A 16,189-nucleotide genomic window follows, 5' to 3' on the forward strand; every position below is an offset into this window, starting at 1 on the left:
ACCTATACACACACACCTATACACACACACCTATACACACACACCTATACACACACACCTATACACACACACCCCTATACACACACACCTATACACACACACCTATACATACACACCTACAGACACACACACCTATACGCCCACACTCCTGTACACATGCACACACTCCTATACACAAACACACACTCTTATACACACACACTCCTATACATGCACACTCCTATACACACACACTCCTATACACACACACACTCGTATACACACACACACACACACTCCTATACACACACTCCTATACACACACTCCTATACACACACTCCTACACACATACTCCTACACACACACTCATACACACACACTCCTACACACACACACTTATACACACAAACCTATATACACACACCTATACACACACACACCTATACACACACAACTATACACACATACACCTACAGACACACACACCTATACGCACACACTCCTATACACATGCACACACTCCTATACACACACACACACTCTTATACACACACACACACTCCTATACACACACACACACACTCCTATACACACACACACACACTCGTATACACACGCTCCTATACACACACACACTCGTATACACACACACACACTCCTACACACACACTCTCCTACACACACATGTACAGACACACCTACACACACATCAACAGACACACACACACCTACAGACACTAACTCCTACACAGATACACTCCTACACACACACTCACATACACTCCTACACACACACTCCTATACACACACTCCTGCACACACACTCCGACAGACACACACACCGACAGACACACACTCCGACATACACACACTCCGACATACACACACTCCGACAGACACACACTCCGACAGACACACACTCCGACAGACACACACTCCGACAGACACACACTCCGACATTCACACACTCCGACATTCACACACTCCGACAGACACACACTCCGACAGACACACACTTCGACAGACACACACTCCGACAGACACACACTCCGACAGGCACACACTCCGACAGGCACACACTCCGACACGCACACACTCCGACACGCACACACTCCGACACGCACACACTCCGACACGCACACACACCCACACACACACACTCCTACACACTCACCTATACAGTCACACTCCTACACACAAACTCCTACACACACTTATACACACACACTCCTATACACACACACTCCTATATGCACACACACTCCTATACGCACACACACTCCTATACATACAGACACTCCTCCAAACACACTCCTACACCCACACTCCTACTCCCACACGCCTAGACACACACTCCGACAGACACTCACTCCTACACACACACTCACTCCTACACACACACTCACTCCTACACACACTCACTCCTACACACACTCACTCCTACACACTCACTCCTACACACTCACTCCTACACACTCACTCCTACACACACACTCCTACACACACACACACTTCTACACACACACTCTCCTACACACACACTCTCCTACACACACATGTACAGACACACCTACACACACATCAACAGACACACACACCTACAGACACTAACTCCTACACAGATACACTCCTACACACACACTCCTATACACACACACACACACACACACACTCCTATACACATACACACTCCTATAGACACACACACTCCTATAGACATACACACTCCTATACATGCACACACTCCTATACACACACACTCCTACACACACACTCCTACACACACACTCCTACGCACACACTCCTGCACACACTCCTGCACACACACTCCTGCACACACACTCCTGCACACACACTCCTGCACACACACTCCTGCACACACACTTCTGCACACACACTCCTACACACACACTCCTACACACACACACACCTATACACACACACCTATACACACACACCTATACACACACACCTATACACACACACACACCTATACACACACACCTATACACACACAAACCTATACACACACACCTATACACACACACACCTATACACACACACACCTATACACACACACACCTATACACACACACACCTATAGACACACACACCTATACACACACACCTATACACACACACACCTACAGACACACACACCTATACGCACACACTCCTATACACATTCACACACTCCTATACACACACACACTCCTATACACACACACACTCGTATATACACACACACACACACACTCCTATACACACATACTCCTACACACACACTCCTACACACACACTCCTACACACACACTCCTACACACACACTCCTACACACACACACTTATACACACAAACCTATATACGCACACCTATACACACACACCTATACACACACAACTATACACACATACACCTACAGACACGCACACCTATATGCACACACACCTATACACACAAACCTATACACACTCAAACCTATACACACAAACCTATACACACACACCTATACACACACACAACTATACACACACACTTCCAGACACACACCTATACACACACACACACCTATACACACACACCTACAGACAAACACACCTATACGCACACACACCTATACACACACACACTCCTATACACACACACACTCCTATACACGCACACACTCCTATACATGCACACACTCCTATACACACACACACTCCTACACACACACTCCTACACACACACTCCTACACACACACTCCTACACACACTCCTACACACACACTCCTACACACACACTCCTACACACACACCTATACACACACACCTATACACACACACCTATACACACACACCTCTCTACACACACACCTATACACACACACACCTATACACACAAACCTATACACACACACCTATACACACACACCTATACACACAAACCTATACACACACATACCTATACACACACACACACCTATACACACATACCTACAGACACACACCTATACGCACACACTCCTATACACACACAGTCCTATACACACACACTCACACACTCCTATACACACACACTCCTATAGACACACACACTCCTATACACGCACACACTCCTATACACGCACACACTCCTATACACGCACACACTCCTATACACACACACTCCTACACACACACTCCTACACACACACTCCTACACACACACTTCTGCACACACACTCCTACACACACACTCCTACACACACACTCCTACACACACACTCCTACACACACACTCCTACACACACACACCTATACACACACCTATACACACACACACCTATACACACACACACACCTATACACACACACACACCTATACACACACACACCTATACACACACACCTACAGACACACACACCTATACACACACACACACACACCTATACACACACCTACAGACACACACACCTATACGCACAGACTCCTATACACACACACACTCCTATACACACACTCCTATAGACACACACACTCCTATACATGCACACACTCCTATACACACACACTCCTGCACACACACTCCTGCACACACACTCCTGCACACACACTCCTGCACACACACTTCTGCACACACACTTCTGCACACACACTCCTGCACACACACTCCTGCACACACACTCCTGCACACACACACCTATACACACACACCTATACACACACACCTATACACACACACCTATACACACACACCAATACACACTCACACACCTATACACACACACCTATACACACACACCTATACACACACAAACCTATACACACACACCTATACACACACACACCTATACATACACACACACCTATACACACACACCTATACACACACACACCTATACACACACACACCTATACACACACACCTATACATACACACCTTCAGACACACACACCTATACACACACACCTATACACACACACAGACCTATACACACACACAGACCTATACACACATACCTACAGACACACACCTATACGCACACACTCCTAGACACACACACAGTCCTATACACACACACTCACACACTCCTATACACACACACTCCTATAGACACACACACTCCTATAGACGCACACACTCCTATACACGCACACACTCCTATACACGCACACACTCCTATACACATACACTCTTACACACACACTCCTGCACACACACATCTGCACACACACTCCTGCACACACACTCCTACACACACACTCCTACACACACACCTATGCACACACACACCTATACACACACACCTATACACACACACACCTATACACACACACACACCTATACACACAAACCTATACACACAAACCTATACACACACACCTATACACACACCTACAGACACACACACCTATACACACACACACCTATACACACACCTACAGACACACACACCTATACACACACACACACCTATACACACAAACCTATACACACAAACCTATACACACACACCTATACACACACCTATAGACACACACACCTATACACACACACACCTATACATACACCTACAGACACACACACCTATACGCACACACTCCTATACACACACACACTCCTATACACACACACACACTCCTATAGACACACACACTCCTATACATGCACACACTCCTATACATGCACACACTCCTATACACACACACTACTACACACACACTCCTGCACACACACTCCTGCACACACACTTCTGCACACACACTTCTGCACACACACTCCTACACACACACTCCTACACACACACACCTATACACACACCTATACACACACACCTATACACACACACCTATACACACAAACCTATACACACTCACACACCTATACACACACACCTATACACACACACCTATACACACACACCTATACACACACACCTATACACACACACCTATACACACACACACCTATACACACACACACCTATACATACACACCTACAGACACACACGCTTATACGCAAACACTCCTATGCACACACACTCCTATACACACACACACACTCCTATACACGCACACTCCTATACATGCACACACTCCTATACACGCACACATTCCTATACACGCACACACTCCTATACACACACACTCCTATATACACACACACTCCTAGACACAAACACACTCCTATACACACACACTCCTACTCCTACACCCACACTCCTACACCCACACTCCTACACCCACACTCCTACACCCACACTCCTACACCCACACTCCTACACCCACACTCCTACACCCACACCCCTACACCCACACCCCTACACCCACACTCCTACACACACACTCCTACACACATACTCCTACACACACACACACACTCCTACACACACACACTCCTACACACACACTCTTCTACACACACACTCTCCTACACACACACACTCTCCTGCACACACGTGTACAGACACACCTACACACACATCAACAGACACACACACACCTACAGACACTAACTCCTACACAGATACACTCCTACACACACACACCTACACACACTCCTACACACTCACCTGTACACACTCACCTGTACACACTCACCTATACAGACACACTCCTACACACAATCTCCAACACACAATCTCCAACACACAATCTCCAACACACAATCTCCAACACACAATCTCCAACACACAATCTCCAACACACAATCTCCAACACACAATCTCCAACACACAATCTCCAACACACAATCTCCAACACACAATCTCCAACACACAATCTCCAACACACAATCTCCAACACACAATCTCCAACACACAATCTCCAACACACAATCTCCAACACACAATCTCCAACACACAATCTCCAACACACAATCTCCAACACACACACTCCTACACACACACTCCTACACACACACTCCTACACACACACTCCTACACACACACTCCTACACACACACTCCTACACACACACTCCTACACACACACTCCTACACACACACTCCTACACACACACACTTATACACACAAACCTATATACACACACCTATACACACACACACCTATACACACACAACTATACATACATACACCTACAGACACACACACATATACGCACACACTCCTATACACATGCACACACTCGTATACACACACACACACTCTTATACACACACACACACTCCTATACACACACACACACACACACACTCCTATACACACACACACACTCCTATACACACACACACACTCCTATACACACACACACTCCTATACACACACACACTCGTATACACACACACACTCCTATACACACACACTCGTATACACACACACTCCTACACACACACACTCCTACACACACATGTACAGACACACCTACACACACATCAACAGACACACACACACCTACAGACACTAACTCCTACACAGATACACTCCTACACACACACTCACACACACTCCTACACACACACTCCTATACACACACGCCTGCACACACACTCCGACAGACACACACTCCGACAGACACACACTCCGACAGACACACACTCCGACAGACACACACTCCGACAGACACACACTCCGACAGACACACACTCCGACAGACACACACTCCGACAGACACACACTCCGACAGACACACACTCCGACAGACACACACTCCGACAGACACACACTCCGACACACACACTCCTACACACTCACCTATACAGACACACTCCTACACACAAACTCCTACACACACACTCCTATACACACACACTCCTATACGCACACACACTCCTATACATACAGACACTCCTCCAAACACACTCCTACACCCACACTCCTACTCCCACACGCCTAGACACACACTCCGACAGACACACACTCCTACACACACACTCCTACACACACACTCCTACACACACTCACTCCTACACACTCACTCCTACACACACACTCCTACACACACACTCCTACACACACTCACTCCTACACACTCACTCCTACACACTCACTCCTACACACTCACTCCTACACACACACTCCTACACACACACTCCTACACACATACTCCTACACACATACTCCTACACACACAGACTCCTACACACACACACTCCAACACACACATGTACAGACACACCTACACACACATCAACAGACACACACACCTACAGACACTAACTCCTACACAGATACACTCCTACACACACACTCCTATACACACACACACACTCCTATAGACACACACACTCCTATAGACACACACACTCCTATACATGCACACACTCCTATACACACACGCACTCCTGCACACGCACTCCTGCACACGCACTCCTGCACACGCACTTCTGCACACACACGCCTACACACACACTCCTACACACACACTCCTACACACACACTCCTACACACACACTCCTACACACACACTCCTACACACACACTCCTACACACACACACCTATACACACACACCTATACACACACACCTATACACACACACCTATACACACACACCGATACACACAAACCTATACACACACACCTATACACACACACACACCTATACACACACACCTATACACACACAAACCTATACACACACACCTACAGACACACACACCTATACACACACACACCTATACACACACACCTATACACACACACCTATACACACACACCTATACACACACAAACCTATACACACACACCTATACACACACAAACCTATACATACACACCTTCAGACACACACACCTATACACACACACACCTATACACACACACACCTATCCACACACACCTATACACACACAAACCTATACACACACACCTATACACACACAAACCTATACATACACACCTTCAGACACACACACCTATACACACACACACCTATACACACACACACACCTATACACACACACACCTATACACACACACACACCTATACACACACACACCTATACACACACACCTATACACACACACCTATACACACACACCTATACACACACACCTATACACACACACCTATACATACACACCTTCAGACACACACACCTATACACACACACCTATACACACACACAGACCTATACACACACACAGACCTATACACACATACCTACAGACACACACCTATACGCACACACTCCTAGACACACACACAGTCCTATACACACACACTCACACACTCCTATACACACACACTCCTATAGACACACACACTCCTATAGACACACACACTCCTATACACGCACACACTCCTATACACGCACACACTCCTATACACATACACTCTTACACACACACTCCTGCACACACACATCTGCACACACACTTCTGCACACACACTCCTGCACACACACTCCTGCACACACACTCCTACACACACACTCCTACACACACACTCCTACACACACACACCGATACACACACCTATACACACACACCTATGCACACACACACCTATACACACACACCTACAGACACACACACCTATACACACACACACACCTATACACACAAACCTATACACACAAACCTATACACACACACCTATACACACACCTACAGACACACACACCTATACACACACACACCTATACACACACCTACAGACACACACACCTATACGCACACACTCCTATACACACACACACTCCTATACACACACACACACTCCTATAGACACACACACTCCTATACATGCACACACTCCTATACATGCACACACTCCTATACACACACACTCCTGCACACACACTCCTGCACACACACTCCTGCACACACACTTCTGCACACACACTTCTGCACACACACTTCTGCACACACACTCCTACACACACACTCCTACACACACACACCTATACACACACCTATACACACACACCTATACACACAAACCTATACACACACACCTATACACACACACACCTATACAGACACACACGCTTATACGCAAACACTCCTATGCACACACACTCCTATACACACACACACACTCCTATACACACACACACTCCTATACACGCACACACTCCTATACACGCACACATTCCTATACACGCACACACTCCTATACACACACACTCCTATATACACACACACTCCTAGACACAAACACACTCCTATACACACACACTCCCACTCCTACACCCACACTCCTACACCCACACTCCTACACCCACACTCCTACACCCACACTCCTACACCCACACTCCTACACCCACACCCCTACACCCACACTCCTACACACACACTCCTACACACACACACACTCCTACACACACACACTCCTACACACACACTCTTCTACACACACACTCTCCTACACACACACACTCTCCTGCACACACGTGTACAGACACACCTACACACACATCAACAGACACACACACACCTACAGACACTAACTCCTACACAGATACACTCCTACACACACACACCTACACACACTCCTACACACTCACCTGTACACACTCACCTGTACACACTCACCTATACAGACACACTCCTACACACAATCTCCAACACACAATCTCCAACACACAATCTCCAACACACAATCTCCAACACACAATCTCCAACACACAATCTCCAACACACAATCTCCAACACACAATCTCCAACACACAATCTCCAACACACAATCTCCAACACACAATCTCCAACACACAATCTCCAACACACAATCTCCAACACACAATCTCCAACACACAATCTCCAACACACAATCTCCAACACACAATCTCCAACACACAATCTCCAACACACAATCTCCAACACACAATCTCCAACACACAATCTCCAACACACAATCTCCAACACACAATCTCCAACACACAATCTCCAACACACAATCTCCAACACACAATCTCCAACACACAATCTCCAACACACAATCTCCAACACACACAGTCCTACACACACAGTCCTACACACATACTCCTACACACATACTCCTACACACATACTCCTACACACATACTCCTACACACACACTCCTACACACACACTCCTACACACACACTCCCACACACACACTCCTACACACACACACTCCTACACACACACACTTATACACACACACACTTATACACACAAACCTATATACACACACCTATACACACACACACCTATACACACACAACTATACATACATACACCTACAGACACACACACATATACGCACACACTCCTATACACATGCACACACTCGTATACACACACACACACTCTTATACACACACACACACACACACTCCTTTCCACACACACACACACACACTCCTATACACACACACACACTCCTATACACACACACTCCTATACACACACACACTCCTATACACACACACACTCGTATACACACACACACTCGTATACACACACACACTCCTATACACACACTCGTATACACACACACTCCTACACACACACACTCCTACACACACATGTACAGACACACCTACACACACATCAACAGACACACACACACCTACAGACACTAACTCCTACACAGATACACTCCTACACACACACTCACACACACTCCTACACACACACTCCTATACACACACGCCTGCACACACACTCCGACAGACACACACTCCGACAGACACACACTCCGACAGACACACACTCCGACAGACACACACTCCGACAGACACACACTCCGACAGACACACACTCCGACAGACACACACTCCGACAGACACACACTCCGACAGACACTCACTCCGACAGACACACACTCCGACAGACACACACTCCGACAGACTCACACTCCGACAGACACACACTCCGACAGACACACACTCCGACAGACACACACTCCGACAGACACACACTCCGACAGACACACACTCCGACAGACACACACTCCGACAGACACACACTCCGACAGACACACACTCCGACAGACACACACTCCGACACACACACACTCTGACACACACACACTCCGACACACACACACTCCTACACACACACTCCTACACACACACTCCTACACACACACTCCTACACACTCACCTATACAGACACACTCCTACACACAATTATACACACACACCCCTATACACACACACTCCTATACGCACACACACTCCTATACATACAGACACTCCTCCAAACACACTCCTACACCCACACTCCTACTCCCACACGCCTAGACACACTCACTCCTACACACTCACTCCTACACACTCACTCCTACACACTCACTCCTACACACTCACTCCTACACACACACTCCTACACACACACTCCTACACACACTCACTCCTACACACTCACTCCTACACACTCACTCCTACACACACACTCCTACACACATACTCCTACACACACAGACTCCTACACACACACACTCCAACACACACATGTACAGACACACCTACACACACATCAACAGACACACACACCTACAGACACTAACTCCTACACAGATACACTCCTACACACACACTCCTATACACACACACACACTCCTATAGACACACACACTCCTATAGACACACACACTCCTATACACACACACACTCCTGCACACGCACTCCTGCACACGCACTCCTGCACACGCACTCCTGCACACACACGCCTACACACACACTCCTACACACACACTCCTACACACACACACCTATACACACACCTATACACACACACCTATACACACACACCTATACACACACACCTATACACACACACCGATACACACACACCGATACACACACACCGATACACACAAACCTATACACACACACCTATACACACACACACACACCTATACACACACACCTATACACACACACCTATACACACACAAACCTATACACACACACCTACAGACACACACACCTATATACACACACACCTACAGACACACACACCTATACACACACACCTATACACACACACCTATACACACACAAACCTATACATACACACCTTCAGACACACACACCTATACACACACACACCTATACACACACACACCTATCCACACACACCTATACACACACAAACCTATACACACACACCTATACACACACAAACCTATACATACACACCTTCAGACACACACACCTATACACACACACACCTATACACACACACACACCTATACACACACACCTATACACACACACACACCTATACACACACACACACCTATACACACACACACCTATACACACACACCTATACACACACACCTATACACACACACACCTATACATACAGACCTACAGACACACACACTTATACGCAAACACTCCTATGCACACACACTCCTATGCACACACACTCCTATACACACACACACTCCAATACACACACACACTCCTATACACGCACACACTCCTATACACACACACACTCCTATACACACACACACTCCTAGACACACACACACTCCTAGACACACACACACTCCTAGACACACACACACTCCTAGACACACACACACTCCTATACACACACACACTCCTAGACACGCACACACTCCTATACACGCACACACTCCTATACACGCACACTCCTACTCCTACACCCACACTCCTACACCCACTCTCCTACACCCACACTCCTACACCCACACTCCTACACCCACACTCCTACACCCACACTCCTACACCCACACTCCTACACCCACACTCCTACACCCACACTCCTACACCCACACTCCTACACCCACACTCCTACACCCACACTCCTACACCCACACTCCTACACCCACACCCCTACACCCACACCCCTACACCCACACCCCTACACCCACACCCCTACACCCACACCCCTACACCCACACCCCTACACCCACACCCCTACACCCACACTCCTACACCCACACTCCTACACCCACACTCCTACACCCACACTCCTACACACATACTCCTACACACACACTCTCCTACACACACACTCTCCTACACGCACATGTACAGACACACCTACACACACATCAACAGACACACACACACCTACAGACACTAACTCCTACACAGATACACTCCTACACACACACTCACGCATACTCCGACACTCACACTCCTACACACACACACCTACACACACTCCTACACACTCACCTGTACACACTCACCTATACAGACACACTCCTACACACAATCTCCAACACACAATCTCCAACACACAATCTCCAACACACAATCTCCTACACACACACTCCTACACACACACACTCCTACACACACACTCCTACACACACACACACTTATACACACAAACCTCTATACACACCCCTATACACACACACACCTATACACACACAACTATACATACATACACCTACAGACACACACACATATACGCACACACTCCTATACACATGCACACACTCCTATATACACACACACACTCTTATACACACACACACACACACTCCTATACACACACACACACTCCTATACACACACACACTCGTATACACACACTCCTATACACACACACTCGTATACACACACACACACTCCTACACACACACTCTCCTACACACACATGTACAGACACACCTACACACACATCAACAGACACACACACAGCTACAGACACTAACTCCTACACAGATACACTCCTACACACACACTCACACACACTCCGACAGACACACACTCCGACAGACACACACTCCGACAGACACACACTCCGACAGACACACACTCCGACAGACACACACTCCGACACACACACACTCCGACACACACACACTCCGACACACACACACTCCGACACACACACACTCCGACACACACACACTCCTACACTCAGACACTCCTACACACACACACTCCTACACACACACACTCCTACACACACACACTCCTACACACACACACTCCTACACAATCACCTATACAGACACACTCCTACACACAAACTCCTACACACACTTATACACACACACTCCTATACACACACACTCCTATACGCACACACTCCTATACGCACACACACTCCTATACATACAGGCACTCCTCCAAACACACTCCTACACCCACACTCTTACTCCCACACGCCTAGACACACACTCCGACAGACACACACTCCTACACACACACTCCTACACACACTCACTCCTACACACACACTCCTACACACATACTCCTACACACATACTCCTACACACATACTCCTACACACATACTCCTACACACACACTCCTACACACACACACTCCTACACACACACTCTTCTACACACACACACTCTCCTACACACACACTCTCCTACACACACATGTACAGACACACATACACACACATCAACAGACACACACACCTACAGACACTAACTCCTACACAGATACACTCCTACACACACACTCCTACACACTCACCTATACACACAGACTCCTACACACAGACTCCTACACACACACTCCTACACACATACTCCTACACACACACTCCTACACACACACTCCTACACACACACACTTATACACACAAACCTATATACACACACCTATACACACACACACCTATACACACACAACTATACACACATACACCTACAGACACACTCCTGTACGCATGCACACACTCCTATACACGCACACTCCTATACACACACACTCGTATACACACACACACACACACACTCCTATACACACACACACTCGTATACACACACACACACACTCCTATACACACACACACTCCTACACACACACACTCACACACACTCCTACACACACACTCCTATACACACACACTTATACACACAAACCTATATACACACACCTATACACACACACACCTATACACACACACACCTATACACACACACACCTATACACACACAACTATACACACATACACCTACAGACACACACACCTATACGCACACACTCCTATACACATGCACACACTCCTATACACGCACACTCCTATACACACACACACTCCTATACACACACACACTCGTATACACACACACACACACACTCCTATACACACACACTCTCGTATACACACACACTCCTATACACACACACACTCCTACACACACACTCACACACACTCCTACACACACACTCCTATACACACACTCCTATACACACACTCCTATACACACACTCCTATACACACACTCCTGCACACACACTCCTGCACACACACTCCTGCACACACACTCCTACACACACACACTCCTACACACACACTCCGACAGACACACACTCCGACAGACACACACTCCGACAGACACAATCCTACACACTCACCTATACAGACACACTCCTACACACAAACTCCTACACACACCTATACACACACACTCCTATACACACACACTCCTATATGCACACACACTCCTAGACATACACACTCCTCCAAACACGCTCCTACACACACACTCCTACTCCCACACGCCTAGACACACACTCCGACAGACACACACTCCTACACACACTCACTCCTACACACACACTCCTACACACTCACACTCCTACACATACACTCTCCTACACACACACTCTCCTACACACACATTCTCCTACACACACACTCCTACACACACACTCTCCTACACACACATCAACAGACACACACACACCTACAGACACAAACTCCTACACAGATACACTCCTACACACACACTCACACATACTCCGACACACACACTCCTACACACACACACCTACACACAAATACACTCCTGCACACACACCTCTGCACACACACTCCTACACGCACACACTCCTACACACACTCCTACACACACTCCTACACACACTCCTACACACACTCCTACACACACTCCTACACACACTCCTACACACACTCCTACACACACTCCTACACACTCACCTATACATACTCACCTGTACTGACACACTCCTACACAGACACTCCTACACACACTCCTACATACTCACCTATACACACTCACCTATACAGACACACTCCTACACACACACTCCTACACATACACCTATACACACACACACCTATACCCACACACTCCTATACACACACACTCCTATACGCACACTCCTATACACACACTCCTACACCCACATTCCTGCACCCACATTCCTGCACCCACATTCCTGCACCCACATTCCTGCACCCACACTCCTGCACCCACACTCCTGCACCCACACTCCTGCACCCACACTCCTGCACCCACACTCCTGCACCCACACTCTGACAGACACACACTCCGACACACACACACTCCAACACACACACACTCCGACACACACACAAACTCCGA

This window comes from Chiloscyllium plagiosum, unplaced genomic scaffold (assembly GCF_037043375.1).
Source record: "Chiloscyllium plagiosum isolate Xiang-an unplaced genomic scaffold, Cpla_swu_hap1 HiC_scaffold_1, whole genome shotgun sequence".
In the NCBI taxonomy this organism is placed as follows: domain Eukaryota; kingdom Metazoa; phylum Chordata; class Chondrichthyes; order Orectolobiformes; family Hemiscylliidae; genus Chiloscyllium; species Chiloscyllium plagiosum.